We start from the raw sequence: 13,529 nt of genomic DNA on the forward strand, positions 1-13,529 counted from the left end.
AAGGGTCTTTGGGGAACCTAAACTGGTTATTCTATGCCATTTATGTGAAAAAGCTCAATCTTTTTTGAAGAGTGAATATACTATATATCCAACTTTTCACAGCAAATGCTACAGAAGAACTATTTTTGGTACTCCAAAGAACATTTCAGTGATTTTTTTTTTTCTTAGTGTGAACCTTTTCCATTAAAAAAGCAGCCACAATAGCCTTTGTGTTTATTTCGCTAGGCACCTTGCTTAAAGTATGCTAGAATTGTAACGCCCACCTTCAAAAGTAGTTATGTTTAAGCTTGGCTGCAGTAAAATGCAAAGATTTAAAAAGAAAGACTTTAGAAAACTGACCAGCAATGCATGTTTCAGTATTTCTGAGAAAGCAAAGCATGTTAACGTCTGTTGCATTCAGAGGTAAATGACACGAGACAATGGCCTTGCACAAACAATGCGATTCTCCACATTCTTTTTTGTGATTCAAAAGAGAAACTGAAGCAATGCAGTTACTACCTTAGCGACTCACTAAAAAAGCTATCATGCAGTGAATGCATTCTGGGTTAGAGGGGAAATCTCTAAATCTCTAGCTCTAAATCGGTCATATTCTGTGTTACGTAACACTGACCTTAATGAGACGTCTTATAAAACCAAACCTGCAATGCACCTACGCACACAGACTCTTATGAATGAAAGAGCAGTGCATACAAAAACTACAAAAAGCCTGCATCGAAAACTGTTTGTGATCCCGTAGTCTTATCAAACAAAGTACGATTAGTCAGTCATCTGACTTTAATTGTTTAATGCACTAGCTAAGCAACACCGGTTGCAATAATGTGTGTTTTGCTGCTAAGCAGAGATAATGGTGTCATAAAGGTGTGCTGTCAACGAGGAAGGATGTTTTACAGAGCGTGAGGCTCTTACAGGACTAATAAATTACCCTTAAAGGCTTTTTTACATGTGCTTTCAGGTCTACTGTAACACAGGAAGGCTTTAACCCTCCAAAGAGCCTGGTAGTCCATAGCAAGATGTATATATATATATATATATATATATATATATATATATATATATATATATATATATATATATATATATATATATATATATATATATATATATATATATATTCATTATATTTAAGGAATTAAGCTTGAGTCCGTCTTTCAATGTAAGTTTCTTGTCTGATGGATTAGAAAAGAAAAAGCACACTACCGAGACACATACTGTAACATGATGAATCATTCACCTCTGAAGCACACATTGTGCAGAACAGGTTATATGTGGTTTAAAAACATATGGTTGGGGTATGTTAGGTAAGCATGAGCAATAGTAATAGTCATGCATGCCTTAACAAACACCACTAATTAGAAACATACAAACAGGGCAGTAATATATTGATTTTAATATATATAATTTAAATATATACATTACCAGTCAAAAGTATTTGAACAGTAACATTTTTAATGGTTTTTTAAAGAAGTCTCTTCTGCTCACCATGCCTGCATTTATTTGACCCAAAGTATAGTAAAAACAGTACAATTTTGAAATATTTTTACCATTTAAAATAACTCAATATATATTAAAATGTAATTTATCCTTGCAAATTCAATGCTTAATTTTTTGATTGTAAAAATTTTACATTTTTAAATAGTAAAAATATTTCACAATATAACTGCTTTTGTTGTTTTTTGGATCAAATAAATGCAGGCTTAGTGAGCAGAAGAGAATTCTTTAAAAAACAAAAATATTAGGCAGAATAACTGTTTTCAACATAAATAATAAGAAATGTTTCTTGATCAGAATATTACTTAGAGAGATTTCTGAAGGATCATGTGACACTTAAGACTGGAGAAATGGTGCTGAAAATTCAGCTTTGCATTACAGAAATAAATAACATTTTAAAATATATTAAAATTGGAAACATTTGTATTAAATTATAATAATATTTCACAGTTATAACTACTGTTTTTAACAGTTTTTTTTATTTTATTTTGTATTTATTTATTTTTTTAAATAAATGCAGCCTCTGCTCTTTTATTCCTCTAACTCACATTCCTCACCAAACACCTTTATTTATCTAATTAGAGCATATCATAGACATCTAGTGTTTTTATAATTGTATTATTAAAAAACAATTTTCTATATTTCAATTAAAGGGATAGTTTACCCAAAAATAATAATTTATTCATACTTTCTATCTTCTGTGGGACACAAAAGTACTGACATCGAAACAATGATACAGGTTACAATAAGGTCTCAGTACTTAACACTGTTTAATGCTTGTTAACAAACAATAGGAAAACTTTTGCATGTTAGCTCATGTTAAAATTCACCACATTTTCTCACCCTCATGTTGTTCCAAATCTGTATGAATATCTTTCTTCTGCTGAACACAAAAGAAGGTATGTGAAGAATGGTTCCCATTGATGTCCACAGTATGTTTTATGGAAGTCAATGGGGACCAGCCACTTGATAAGGGTGAGTAAATAATGAAAGAATTTTCATTTTAGGTGAACTATCCCTTTAACTAATGTAGTTAATGTTAACAAACAGATTTATTTTAACCTTGAGGTGTTACCCAAACAACACTGGACACCACTGACCTTTACTGAACAACAACAACAAAAAACTTTCACTTTTAAAAGACATTAATAAAAACATTTTCTTTTGTGTTCCACAAAACACAAAAGTGCATATGGATTTGAAATGACATGAGAATAAATAACTGGATTTTCATTTTTCGTTTAAAGACATCCCAGAAGGACGACTATTAATCTTGCTTACAGAGACAATTCTCCCCAAACCCACAAACACTATCCTCAGAATACCTTAAAGGTTATTAATTTGCCCTTAAGCTATATGGCTTACCCATCCAAGGCATATTTCATTTTAAGTTAAATATCACTATTTGCTTTTCTGTGGCTGGTTATATTTACGCTTGAACTCTTGCATCTGCTCTGATATTATTCTTTAAAGCTCAAACGGAGCAGCCTCTGGAAACAAACTCTATTTGCTGCAAAGGCTGTCTGAACTCAAAGACAAACACTGCATGCTAATTAACTCTCCTACCTTCTAATTATACAAAGGCAATGTCTGATGCACTAATGCAGGACAGCGTACTACGAACATCTGGATTTCTGAGGATATTCGCCGGTCATGGAGGGACATATGTGTTCTTGCCATTATAATTACGTATGTGTGTAAATGTGTGAGTGCATGCACGTCTAAACACATAAATGTCTTTGACACTCGGAGTGGGTGGATTGTGGGTTGTGGGAGTCCATGTGGCAAAGTCCCAGTGCATGAGTTATATGTGCCATGTGTGCCTCCTTGACACTGACATTCCAGCATAAACACTGACACCTCATCAATCCAAATAACAGAGGAGCGGAGGTGAACGCCAGCACTCCCCCACAGGGTCACAGCCGAGCTCACCCTTCCTGGACCCACATCTGGACATCAAGCATCTGTTTGACACTGAAGGAAGGTGTGCGAGGAGTCCGGTGATCTTAAATATACTAGATCAGAGCTACACTTCATTTTAAGATTAAAAAAGCTGAGCAGCATGATGTATGTTCCTGTTTGTGAGTAGAAATCGAAAGAGATTCTACGATATATAATATAAGTGATAAATAATGTGAAAAGGCTAATCCTATGTGACAAGCTGCAAACAAAAGAAAATAATCAAAAGTGATGCACCTTTTATTTGTAAAACATTTAGCTCACTGGATTATCAAAAAAACATATTAAAATTGCAGCATTAGTCTAGTCTTCAGTGTCACATGATCCTTAAAAAATTGTTTTAATATTTTGATTTGCTGTTCAAGAAACATTTATTGTTATTAGAGTTAAAAATATTTAACATACATTATTTAATATAATTTTTGATGAACAAGTGAAATAAAAATTCTTTTGTAACATTATAAATGTCTTGACTGTCACTTTGATCAACTTGATGCATCCTGACCTAAACATTATTATTATTATTATTATTTTTAATTTGTAATTTTTGTGTGTTATCAGATTCACATACTCCCCAGGGGTGGGTGATATGACCAAAATATCATATCACAATATGAGTAATTTTATTTCACTGTAATGATATATATCACAATATAGTTATTTTTACTTTAAATAAGCTCTTTATGATATCAAAATTTTAGATACCAAACAAATTTCATAATTCTTGTCAATATCACAAAAAAACTAATACAAGCCTTAAAAAAAGGTCATTGAATACTAGTAAAAAGTCAGCAATTAAATAAGAATAAGAACCTATTTATGAGCAATAGGACAAAAAAAAAAATACAGTAGAACAAATAAATGAGAAATGCTACATTGTATAAAGTAATCAAATGTATAAAAACACTGCATACATTAAATAAATATTTTATCAAATAAAAGTTAAATAAGTGATTTAGTCCAGAACATGCTGCTGCCACTTTAAGAGCTGCCCGGAGCCATTACTGTTACAATTTTTTTTGTACTTAAAGTGATGACTGCAAATCATGCTAAAAACATCTGTGTTATTATACCTCACTTAACAAGAACAAGAGCAGTCCTATTTATCAGACACAAGCAGGAGGGCCGAACAGACAGAGGAAGTGGCCGACACTGTTTACATTTCTGCCTTTGTGAGACACACAAGCCAAAGTTTCCCACGCACCAGAGACATATTTCAACAGCACACATTAAGCTCCTAAACTTATCTTAATTAAAAGTATTGAATGTAAAACTGTAAATGAAACAAAGCTTGTCTCAAATCAAAATGACAAAATTGAGTTTTGAGTACTATTATTTATCCAACACCTGCAGAACAACTTTAAACAACAATGATTATTTGACTTGTCCTGTGAGTTTTGCAATGGCAATTCTTAAACAAAACCTGCTGTTGTGAGGGCACTGATATTTCTCCTCAGTAAACTTTGGAACAAGCAGCCTGACTGCGTGTTTCTGTTTTCATTGTATTTTATACAATGGTTCACAAAAAGAGTGACTATATGGCCAACAACAACATGTGTGGGAAGCCATGTATGAAAGTCTAAAAGGAGATGATTTCAGGGAGAGTGTCTAGACATTGTGAGGGAGGAGAACATGCGATTCTAAAAGTAGACGTATGCAGGAGTAATAATTAAACTGTCTTCGGTCTAACAAACCCTCTTGGCTTCCTCTGTTTTATTCCTATTCTCTTTCCATCACTGTTTAAAACAGTGCAGTTTAACAAGTTGAAACTTCCCATTTAAATTACCTTGCAGGAACAAACTGTGCTAGTTGAACATGGAACAAAAGATTCACAGCTTGCTCAAAGGTATTCGAGGACACGCGCATCCTGAACTGTAAATAAATACATATCGAATCCAAAAAAAGATAACTGGAGTCAGCAGTACATTTAAAAAAAAAATACTATTTCAGACTTTTGTCTTTATATTTGCAATTTTAATTCAATGTGTTACTTGCCATTCATTTGTAATTATTAGTGAAATTTTAACAGTAAATTTTCCCAGTGTGGAAATATGCTGGGGTAAATTCATGGACAGAGTACTAGTAAAACAAAGATACACATCGTACACATCCAGTAAGTCTCAAAACAAATGTTAATAGAAATTCATAATGATTAGACATTATTTTTATGCTGTGCACAGATATGCACTTCAGTGAAGCTACAGTACTTAGAAAATGTGAAAAGGCCATTTCTGTGAATAAAATATTTACATATACTCTCATGTTTTTTTAAAATGTATTTCTATTTTGCAACACAACATGTACAGCAAGTAAATAATTCAAATTTGCTCACTATCATTGTTAAACTTAAAATCGAATAAAAACAGAGAACTTGAGTGCAGTTGTTATGCCATGATGCAACTGTTATGTCATGATGATTTAAATTATTGAAATTACATTTAGATTAAATTTTCTGCCAATAGTGTTGTTATTGACTAGGAGAGATGTGGATTAACCAATAAATAAAATATATAATTTGTTTGGTGTAAAAGTGGTTTTCCAAAATGTGTGCAACAGCTTTACAGTCCACTTGAAAAGGTAGTCTCTAGTACAGATGAAAAAATAGTTTTCATAAACTTACATTTCTGGAATGCTGGAAAAATTAAAATAGACACACACAAGTGAGTTCATTGTTGAAAACCATTCAACAGTGAACAACCTTACTGCCATTCATGGTTCCATAAGGAACCTTTAAATTCCATGGAACCTTTCCATTGGATTAAAGGTTCTTTATAGTGGAAAAGGGTTCTTTTGATTATTATTATTATTATTTTGATTATCTATTTGATTATTTATTGCATAAGATTATAGAACTAAAAAACAATTGCAGCTCTGATAATTCTGAGATTTCTGACTTCAAAAGTTAGCAAAAGTCTCAATCTGCCCTCTGCTGAGTTTCATTAGACTTTCAAAAACAATTGAGATATTAAAGAGATATCATTTGTGATTTTTTTTTTTTTCATTTGGGAAGAACATGGGGTTTCCAATTCCGTTTCACACATTTTGCTGTAGCCCAGAAGACACATTCCAAACACTGGCCAGATAAGATTGGGAGTCAATGAGAACTGGACATTACCTAAACTATTCCACCCTGTGAAGAGCACTCCATACAGGGCTATCGTGCCAGCTCCTGTATCAGCACAGGAAGCACCCTGCTGCGGTTAAAGGACGGTCACCCTTCAGTTGCCTGAACGCCTGGAAAACTGGTGACAGCAAATGCGTCAATGGGAAGAGCAGGGACCTCTGCTTTATGTTAGGTCAATGTGCGTGAGAAAATAAGAGGGTGGTGAGAAATATACGGAGGAAGTAGATCCCATGGGTGTTGGGCGGTCAAACTTACGCCATTGTTTTTATAGTGACTTACAAGCGTGTGACGTTGAAATGGTTTTGAACATTTCGCCAATTCATCAGCCTCGGTGAGCACAGCTTCACCCGGGTGAGCAATCAGGTTAACCGTGACCACAGCCGAGCATGAAACAATAGAGCATGAAAGTTGGGCTGTGAAAGAAATAAATTAAATTCTCCTACTGTATGAACTTAAAACAAGTGTTCAATATCCATATTATTAGTGAAGAACTAAATGACCCATAATCCTGAAAACAGATCAATCGAGTCACTATTACTATAGAAATGAAAATTGTGGCAAACAAGCTCTTAAATCTGTCTACTTCTATAAACTTTTGTGAATGATATAATCAAATCTCTCTTTTAATTGATCTCTCAAAATTAAAATACATTTGAAAAACTGTAATTTCAACTTTTTATCTCACAATTAGGACTGTTTTTCTTGCAAATATGAGAAAAAAAGGTAAGATGTAAGCTCAGAACTGTGAGATACTTAAAAGCTTTATGTATAATGAATAAAAGTAGTTTTAATGCATTAATTATGCCTTGTAATGCACCTTATTATGCATTGTACAATCTTATGAATAATTTTAAAACATTATAACACTTATCAATTATTTGTTACACTATGCATTTTAAAATTGATTATAATTATTTAAGATATAATAAGATTTATATGTATTATTACATTATGAACAATTATAATGCATTATACCCTTTTATATCCCTTTATAATGCATTATACATAAAGGCTTTAAGTAAAGTCTTACCAAAATATTATATCTTGCAATTCTGACTTATTTTCTCAAAAATGCAAGACATAAACGCAGAATTCTGACTCCATTTCTCACAACTGCGAGTTTAAAACACAATTCAGACCTTTTTCTGAATTTTCATCTCGCAATTCTTAGATTTTTCTCAGAATTGTGAGATAAGAACTGAAAAAAGGGTCGGAAACGGGCTTCCATAATAACTCTGTCTCTGATTCGATTACATTATTCACAATGCTTCAAGGAATGCAGAGTTCATTGCCTCTTAAAATAAATGTTACAGGGTCTTGCACCTTGGCTTTTTTAACTTATTCATGTCTTGCAACTTCTTATTGATCATTTTCGGAAATCCCCTACTCCATGGGCAGTCACTGTTGCACTCTTAGCTTCAAAAACCATTAGGGTGCAATAAATAAAAACAGGGACATTATCAGTCAATTCTTATGAGGCAAACAATCACCCGATGTACATTATAAGTTTTTGACAGTACTTACAGACTTATGTTTATTCTTTTGACAAAGTGGCGCCATCTTCATCGGTGGTTCACACGGAACAGTCTGGTGTGAAGGGAACCCACGGTTGCTTTAGCGACCAAGGGTAAAGAGACACCTACACTGACCACGGCACAGTTGGTGAGTCATGAGAATGAGGCTGGTTCACAGGAAATGCATCCCACACAAGTCCTGTTGGCTGAGCGCTTTGGGTCAATCAGCTATGCCAACATGAATAGAGCAGGCACACCATTAGACATTTTGGCACTATGTGGGAAATAAAAGGAAAGGGCACTTTGTGTTTGTTCAGTTTGCTGTAACGCATGTGTTTTTACAAAGTCAGTTTCAATAATCCAAATGTTACTCACACAGCGTGATGTTATTTGCACAGATGGGCGTTTTGACAGAATGCTGTCAAACCCCAAGATGACCTAATTCTGTTTATGTTTGCCTGGGAGAACTCTAATTGGCACACTCGGTTGGATATGCACAAGTTTTTTAGAAATGGTCAACAACTGGTCAGTGGAAGAGGGATTTTTTTTTATTTTACATTTATACTGTTGAAAGTTCAACATTGGCAATTAAATGCTCAGCACTACTTTGAATTTATTCTCAATTCACCATTTCTCAATGCAATAGCTATCAAAAGTTTGGACACTCATTTATAATTATTTTATTTTCCACATCTTAGAATAATGGAAAAATGAAAAAATTTAAGAAATCTTACATTTGAGCGTCTTCATTAACCAGCTTTATAAGGTCCATCCTGGGAAGATTTAAAACAAGAGTTCAATAACATGTAATTGAAAAGGGATGGTTCACCCAAAAATTAATATTCTGTCATTAATTATTCACCCTCGTGTCGTTCCAAAGCAGTAAGACCTTCATCTTTAGAACACAAATTAAGACATTATGATGAAATCTGAGAGCTTACTGACCCTGCACAGAAAGCAACACAACTGCACGTTAAAGGCCTAGGTAGTAAGAACAACTGTAATTTAATGAAGCTATGGGAATATTTTTTGTACGCAAAGAAAACAAAGACTTTATTCAACAATTTCTTTGAAGGTCTTACGGGTTTGGAACGACATGAGCATGAGTAAATAATGACAGAATTTTCATTTTTGGGTGGTCTTCCCTTTAAAGCATCTAAGCAAAAGTCTTTAGATTAAAGCTTTTTAAGATCAGTAATCACTGTGTAATCACATGTAACCAAAACTTTTGACTGGCAGTGTACATTTTATTGGATATACATCACATGGACATTTAACCTAATGCAAAGGTCCTTTTTAACCGTTTTGCAGCAGTACAGTAACTCACTTTAAGACTGTCTGATAAACTGGAGTGTCATACACTGAACAGAGCAAGTGTGAATTGAACAATGACCTTATTATTGCCAGTGGTCTGGGTTCCATGCTGGCAGACTCACAACATCTGGCACAATGTGCATTTGTTACGAAGGTTCTGTCTTATCTACACCATTCAGATTATATAACAGTCTGTGATCTGTCTTCTCAGAAAGAAGCAAACAGCAGACAGTTTCTGCACCCTGAACAGTCAAGCTTTAAGTTAGTTTGGATGGTGCTTTGCATCCTCCTGAAATGTTTTTCATGACGGTCTTACACCAGGTACCATGTGGTGATGGATTTCAAGCAGATTAATAAAAAAAATTCTGAATTGACAAATTAAGTAGAAGTGTGAATTTGAATTGAATTACCCACACCTAACAGGAAGCTGATTTGGAATTTCAGTTGGGATGACAGGAGGAAGGATTAAACAAGTTACAATTCAAAAATTAAACACTGACAATGCATTCTGTGAAATGTGCCCATCCACCCAGGAATACAAAAGGTAAAACATTTTTAGTAAGTTTGACATGTAGTTGGAAATAATGAGAGTTAGTTGATATGTTATTCCAAAGTTACTAAATTGAAGGCCTAAAGTGGAGTATCAAAATAAAGTGCAACCCCAAAAAATTACATTAACAAACTTTTGTTTGTTTGTTTTCAAGTTTCATGTTTTTCATTCAATTTCAGTATTGATTTTACTTCCATACGTTCAAATCTGAATTGCAATTCTGTATCTTGATTGTTTCTTCAAATCAAACTGTCAAGCCAACATTAAAGGTTTGTCGTGACAAAGCTACCTTTTCTATTTAAAAATTTATCTTATAGAAACATATTTAAATAAAAGTTTTTGCAGTTCAATTTTCTTCCATAATTCAAATTCAAGACTAGTCACTACTCCCATCTTCTCCTTCTGTCCCCTTACTGAGCTTCTCCTCTCCAGCCATCCTACAACATGCCCTCTAGACCCAATCCCCTCACACTTTCTCCAAGCAATCTCACCTACACTTTTACCAGCACTCACACTTCATCATCAACACATCTCTCCTCACAGGCACCTACCCCACTGCATTCAAGCAGGCTTGGGTAACCCCACTGCTCAAAAAAAAACCTACATTAAACACTTCTCTTATAGACAGCTACAGAACTGTCTCTCTCCTTCCGTTCATAGTGAAAACCCTCGAATGAGTTGTTTTGAACCAGGTATCATTATTTCTTTTACAAAACAACAAACTGGACCCTAACCAGTCAGGTTTCAGGAGCGGCCATTCAACTGAGACTGTGCTACTGTCAGTCACGGAAGCCTTGTGGATTACAAAAGCTGATTCCAAATCATCAGTTCTTATTCTGCTGGATCTATCTGCTGCTTTTGACACTGTCAGTCATCAGATCCTCCTGTCTTCCCTCTCATCACTGGGCATGAAAGGGATTCCACTTCACTGGTTTGAATCCTATCTCACAGGTAGGTCTTTCAGGGTGGCTTGGGGAGGGGAGATATCCAAAGCACATCAACTTGTCACTGGGGTTCCTCAGGGATCAGTTCTTGGACCCCTCCTCTTCTCCATATACACTACATTACTGGGTCCCATCATACAGGCACATGGCTTCTCATACCATTGCTATGCTGATGACACACAGGTCTATCTATCATTCCAACCAGATGATCCAACAGTAGCTGCACGGATCTCAGGCTTTGATGACCAGCTGACCTTCAAAGTTCACATTGCAAAGACTGCTCAATCTTGCAGGTTCACATTGCACAACATCAGAAAGATCAGGCCCTTTCTAACAGAGCATGCTGCACAACTTCTTCTCCAGCTGAAAACTTGCTACTTGACTTCATCCTAAATTAAAGGAAAAAAAATTGTCTTTCTCTTTATTTACTCCTTCCCTTTCTAGCTTGTACTTATTTGAATGCCTGAAACTTGATATTACGAGCACTTCCTGTGTCTGTTTGCCTCTTTAAGAAGAATCGCTTTATGTATTCCCCATTTGTAAGTCGCTTCGGATAAAAGCGTCTGCAAAATTACTAAATGTAAATGTAAAATGTAGAGTCACTACTTGGAAACTATTACGCCTACAGGGTTCTCATGTGTGCAGAGTCTCGTAAGCTATCTTTGCAGCAGCAAGCCTAGTAGTATTGCATGATATCATGTTCCTCCTATCTGTCTGTCTTATGAATGTTTACCTTTTTGCAGAATCTGTTTTTCCTTACTATCCTGGTTGTGTTTACTTTTCTCCCTGGTGCTGAGTGTTCCCAGGACATCCACGTCAGCTTCCATCTACCTACAGTTCTGATAAAACCCAGTGTTATACACACTGAGATAAGGCTCACTAAGTCAATACCCAAATATCCTCTTTAGACAAAAACATTCTCCACATTTTACACAATAATATATTCTGTTTTGGAATGGGCTGGATAAGGGAATAACTAAATACACGTAGTGACACTACCTCAGTTAACATTTTTCAGCAATGTGACAGCAGTTTTAAAACAGAGTAGCTTTTCCAGTAACAAGCAATTTTTCCCCAATGAAAAAGCAGTGCAGTGCAACCTAGCCCTACATCAATGTTTTTAAATGTCACATTATATTGGGCATGCAACTTTACTCCAAAATAAGTTGGGCAAATAATCAAAACCATTCTCATAAATGATTCTCTCAATTATACAGCATAAAAAAAAATATAATTCATTTCAGTTAATCATTTCATTTAGCCGTGTCTGAATGAACAAATCCAAAAATGTAATCAGGCTGAGTCTCTGCGCACAATCGAACATCTTTTTTTTAATTGAATAAGTGCCGCTTACAGGAACAATTTAAATACATGAAAATATAACTGAATTAATTTGTTTAAAGGAGACCTATTATGCCCCTTTTTACAATATGTAATATAAGTCTCAGGTGTCCCCAGAATTTGTCTGTGAAGATTCAGCTAAAAAAATACCCCACAGATAATTTATTATAATTTTGAAAATGCCTATTTTGAGTGGAAGCAGAAATATGCTGTTTTCGTATGTCTCTTTAAATTAGGGTTTCCCCCTAATAGTCCACTAACCGTTAGTCGATGAGCAGAGGCTTAGTCGATCAAAACTTTATTAGTCGCTTAATCGCAGGGGAAAAAATTCACAGAAAGTGCATTAACAGCTGGTCTGTGGTAATTTCAGTACATTGGTCAGACCGTTTGTTTCATTCATTGTTTCGTTCATCGACAAATGTGGCTTATCATCTGAAACATGTAAGTAGTAGCATCATTACATGGCTGCTCGCTTTAACGTTAACCTAATGTGTGCTGTTGAAGTGTTTGTGCGGACTGTGGAAGCTGAATAGTAGCACACTCACTGAATGACAGCTAACTTGGAGGCACCGGTGCAATCATTTGCATTTAACTTAAATACTCCGTCATTTTTGGTCATACAGATAAGAAAAATACAACTTTTGAATATGTAACAGATTCTGGTACTGGTACACCATTGTCGCTTGCGAAAACACAATGGCAGCGCTGTGGGTAGGAACGTGCAGATTAAGGGGTGGTAATATTATAAGATCACCTTCTGACGTCAAGGGGGAGCGAAATCTGAGTGGCTCATTTTTTCACAAGCTTGCAGAGAAAGGCTTACGAAAAAAAATACTGGGTTGTTCTTTTTCATGTTTTTGGGGTTGGTAGATGCACTTAAACATGGAAAAAGTCAGATTTTCATGACAAGTAACATTTAAAGTCTTGACATCTTCTCAATCTATAACAAAATCAGTGCCTTTCCTTACAAGAATTTCACTAAATAGCAGAGTTCATTTTGTTTATTTATCGCACGCACGCACACACACACACCAGCTAGAGGGAGGGTTAGTCGTGGGCTGGCTAACAGAGCTAATACACAAATAACAGGCACACTTCTATGAATGATGGTGAACTGCTCATTGTGAGTGGTGGGGGGGGGGGTCTCCAGAAAACCACTGCTAATTGGTTGGGCTGTCACAAGGAATTTGTAAAACATTGTGGTTGGTCTAGCCTGCAGCCAAAAAAGTGACTGGTGTCCTTCTAAGGAAGCCAAACATTTGATTTAATTGAAAAATGGCTTTCCAGATGAGACA

Source organism: Cyprinus carpio, chromosome B11 (genome assembly GCF_018340385.1).
Source record: "Cyprinus carpio isolate SPL01 chromosome B11, ASM1834038v1, whole genome shotgun sequence".
In the NCBI taxonomy this organism is placed as follows: Eukaryota; Metazoa; Chordata; class Actinopteri; order Cypriniformes; family Cyprinidae; genus Cyprinus; species Cyprinus carpio.